The sequence below is a fragment of the Triticum dicoccoides genome, chromosome 1B (genome assembly GCF_002162155.2).
Source record: "Triticum dicoccoides isolate Atlit2015 ecotype Zavitan chromosome 1B, WEW_v2.0, whole genome shotgun sequence".
Classification (NCBI taxonomy): Eukaryota; Viridiplantae; Streptophyta; class Magnoliopsida; order Poales; family Poaceae; genus Triticum; species Triticum dicoccoides.
This window is the reverse complement of record NC_041381.1, coordinates 236,912,111-236,916,750: the sequence shown is the minus strand read 5'-3', so window position 1 is coordinate 236,916,750 and position 4,640 is coordinate 236,912,111. Positions and strand designations below refer to the sequence as shown.

At 38.2% G+C, this 4,640-nt stretch overlaps 1 pseudogene; it reads left to right on the top strand.

Annotated features, from left to right (window-relative positions):
* The first annotated feature begins 778 nt into the window (after positions 1-778).
* Positions 779-2,209, top strand: LOC119350315 (annotated as a pseudogene).
* The last annotated feature ends 2,431 nt before the right edge of the window (positions 2,210-4,640 follow it).

Sequence of the window (4,640 nt, the reverse complement as noted above, 5' to 3'; positions counted from 1 at the left end):
CAATCCTTCGTTGTCTGAAACATAGTGTGAAAGGGGTTCAGAGCAATGGGAATATGTAATGTGTCTGATACCAGAATTGATGAGCTCTCAGAAGGTGGCTCATGAATAACACACAAGGCCACGCATGAGGAATAACTTTGGAAACATGGGGTGTACACGAGAGTCAGGTTTCGATCCTGTGGAACTGTGGGTTATGGGCCCACCATGTGGGAAAAGTAGGAAGGGTGGTGCGTCTTGCACGATCAAGTAAGCAAGGCATGTTAGAGGATATCCTGTCAGCTATGCCGGCAACAACATCGATACCAAGTGCGAGGGACGAAGAGAACCATTTTCATGCTCGTTGAAACAAGGCAGAATAATAGGCAAAGTTCTCGTCCATCGGTGGTTACCAGAATGTTATCAACAATAGTAACAGGGTCTTACTGACAGATTTGTACACCAAGGTATTTACATAAGCAGAAAAATATTATTGCTTAGATCATATAGATCACAAGAAAGGTTAAACAAAACAATGGGAAGGAAAATGCGATTATCAGATTAAACAGAACAATAGAAAGGAAAATGTGTTTAAACACATCTTTTAGGGGGTATAACCTTCCAATGACAAGTAGAGCATGATATCCATGACAGGATATAACGTAGAAAACCCTTTAGGAAAGGGGAGAGAAATTTCATGACATTACCCATACAATGATGTTTGGATAATTGATAAAGAAGATTTAGCATTGTGCTTTAAATGTTCTTATTGAAGATCAGAGTACCACAGACATGCTCCGAGATGGCATTGACAAGGTCTTCAAGCAAAAGTCGGACTTTGGATACACGAAGGATTCATCAGGAACAACTTGTAGAATAAGTCTTACCATTTCCTTGTAAAACAGGCAAAAAATAGCAACTGGCACTTGGCACTAAGTTAATAGGTTAGTCCCAAAAAATGATAATATTACATATAGAACATCCAAGATTGATACTATGATAGCACGAAACAATAAAAAATTATAGATACGTTGGAGACGTATCAGGGGGCACCATGCTCTTTCAACTTTCATGCCAGGTGCACACATACTTAGCATTCTCTTCACCTGAACAATGAGATGTATGTTTTTTTTATTTCTTTGCTTGAATGATGTCTATATTCCTCGGTTCTGTGCATTCATGCATAGGGTTGATCGAGATGGCCATGAAGAACTCATTGATCGATGGTGATGACTTCAAGAGCGGGAAACCAAGATGAAGTCCATCCTAGGAGACTTCCTCTTCGGTGCTGGAATCAAGGTAAGGAAACTTATGGGGGATGGTCATTCAAATCCTCCCATTGTCGAACTAGAAATTTTTTAACTGATCAAATACTTGTTTGTGTTTTTATCGCAGCCCACCTCGACTGCCAGCTATAACCACCTAGGCAACAACAACGACATGAACATCTCGACGACGCATGTATTTCGGTCCAAAGATATCTCCAAGAGCGGCACGGTGGATGACATGGTCGTCAACAACGGCATCCTTTACAACCCCGGGGAGCATCCCGACCACGTCATTGTGATAAAGGTTTTTTTTGCAGAGTCCTTGCATGCAATGTGCAGAGTTCAGTGAAAACTTGTTAGAAACCTAAATAAATGATCCATTCATGATACTGTAGTACATGTCGTATGTCAGGGATAGCAAGAGGGCCATGGACGAGTACTCCTCTGGGATCTTCATGGGTGGCAGGAACACCACCGTGTTGCACAACATCCGCGAGGACTCGCTCCTTGCCGCACCCATCATCCTTGACATGGTGCTCCTAGATGAGCTCAACACAAGGATCCAGCTGAAAGCCCAAGGCCAGGCAAAATGTTCCCCAAATGAGATGTTTGTGTTGTTGATGATGCTCTTCATTTCTATTTTTTCTCATTTGGTTCACTGTGTAGGAAAAGTTCCATTCTTTTCACCCGGTGGCCACCATCTTGAGCTACCTCAGCAAGGCCCATCTTGTAAGTGCATTCATTTCTCCCTGCAAATTTAATGTCACCTACACCTATAATCACATTAAAGTTTTAACTTCATAAATTTAGTAAATGTTTCATCATTTATAAAATAATTTGGTTCTTGGGATAGGTTCCCAGGGACACCGGTGGTGAATGCGTTGGCCAAGCAGAGAGCCATGTTGGAGAATAGGGCATGTGTCGGGCTAGCTCCTGAGAACAACATGATGTTTGAGCAAAAGTGATCCGCCCGACAAAATCCTCTCATCACAATGGGAAGAGCAAAGGATCAACACTAGAAGGAATAACAAGAGTACTCGTGTCAAGGCAGTTAGATTCTATTGGAGCTTTTAGCTCATCCATTGGATCTTCAGTTTTTCCTTGTTTTGTACGATTTTTGGTGATGGAGATTAATCCAGTCATCTTCTTTAGTTATATTTGCTTATTATGGAACCGGTAGAATTGGTCAGACTAACACTTGGCCTTTTATTCTGAAATGGCTTGCCTTGTGCTTTTGAATGCTTCATAATCAACCTCCTTTGTGGCTTGAAACATGGTAGTTTTTCCGTACAATTTTCTACCTATGAAAAAAAAGGCTAGAAGGTAGCTAACATGTAATTTCAATTTTAGGAGCATCTTCATTTGAAAAGAAATTTGAGTGACGGGGTTTGCTAATACATTTTGCACGCCCTTCCATTCACTAGAAAGCATATTTTGATGATATGGGAAAAAGGGCTAACAACTATAATTGATAGTGTGGAGACGTTCCAGTATTTCAGTAACAATTTGACGCCATATTGCCTATGTGAGTAACCTAACTAGATTACCCTACCCATTGCCATCGTCACATGCATGGCGGGTACAGTAAATTGCATAGGCCAACTTGACGACACACATGTCTCGCGGTTTGTTGATAATGATATTTTCATTCAGTTCTTATATCAAGCCGGTACAACCGCATTGAACAAATGTTCGGCATCTACATAACAAGATGCACACAGTCAACACATCCAAAAAAGACGTCATCTTACAAAAATATTAAAAACTAGTGGGAGTACCCACGCAATTGTGCCGCTAGATTTTAATATATTTTATAAACAATTTGCTTTTTAATTTTATTTTAATCATCTAGACTGCATTTTTTGTGACATTGTACGGAAGTATAGTTATATTGCTTGTTGAACGCTCTGTATGCAACTTTTAGCTTTACTAGGAAAAATGCCCGTGCGTTGCACCGGGAGAAAAAATACAAATCGAATGCTATGCGAACCTAAAGCAAAAAAGAGAAATACTTTATTAGTAAACAAACCAAAACCTAGAAGTTGTTAGGGTATTTGCCAAACTTTGGTTGACACTTCTTGTAGGCCCATATTTTGCATCTAAGAAACTGAGCTTCAGTGCATACTACACTCTTTAGCTTCAAAAAAAGCTTCGCAAAGCCAACTGACCATCATAGGCAGTATATGTATCAGCGGCAAAGGACAAATAATTCTATATAACGGGAAGAATAATAATTGCAAACTAATTGTACATATAAAAAGGGCAAGAACACAAATATGATCATCTGAAATGAAGTTTGAATATAACAGCAGCAGACCAGAACTTTGTTCTCAAAGTGAGGTAAAAGTCAAACATTTTATGAACACATGATTTGTTTTATTTTTAAGTGATTTTGTGAACAATTTTAAATGTTTCTAAAATCGGAACATTTTTGGGAATTTTCAGCATTTCTTAAAAAGTGTGAACATATATAAAATATAAATATATTTGTGAAACCTAGAACAATTCGAAACGCTCATTATCTTAGAAAAGACACGCTCGGTGTCGGTAATTAAAATACGATTGTTGGTGTCCAGACCATGGAGTATGGAGTTAAAAAATGTCGTAGTGGTGTACTTCGATGACACCTCCTTCAACATGGCATTATCACCAGATGGAAAAATAGTGGTGTATTTGTTTCTTATTGGACATACCGATGATGGAATGTTCTATACTATTCGAGAGTTTAATAACAAATTCTAAAGTTCTTTTCAGAATTTTGGAAACATTTGAATGCGAACAGAATTTTACTGTGTTGGTTTTTTCTAAAAATAGTTGTTCGTTCGGTTTGGAAGATTTTATTTGTTTCCATAGAAAATATGCATGAATGTCTTGTATAAATAAATGTGTGGTCATACCACCCTTGGGCTAAAAATAGTGGACCCAGCATAAAAGTTCAAATGGGCATAAGGCAGAATAGAGACCTATAAAGAGTTCATTCTGTACGTTAGATATGTATTTTACGGTACATCTGGAAATTCCAGACATTTAGTTATCAAAATGTGTAAGTGGCAAAGTATAATAATTTAAACCAATTATTAATCACAAACTCAGAATTATTGTAATTACCAATGACTCAAAAGCTTTTACAAAATAACGACAACACTGCATACACAAAAGATAAATACATCTAACAGATGTGCATAAAGGCATAGCTAGGTTTTCTCCGATAAATCCTACTCCCTCCGTTCCAAAATAGATGACCCAACTTTGTACTAATTAGTACAAAGTTGGGTCATCTATTTTGGAACGGAGGGAGTAGTTTTTTAGCAATTGAAAAATCCTAGTTTTTTAGAAATTGATAAATCCTAGTGGTATAACGCTTTTTTGAGTTTGTCCTTCCGTGGAGCCTGCACA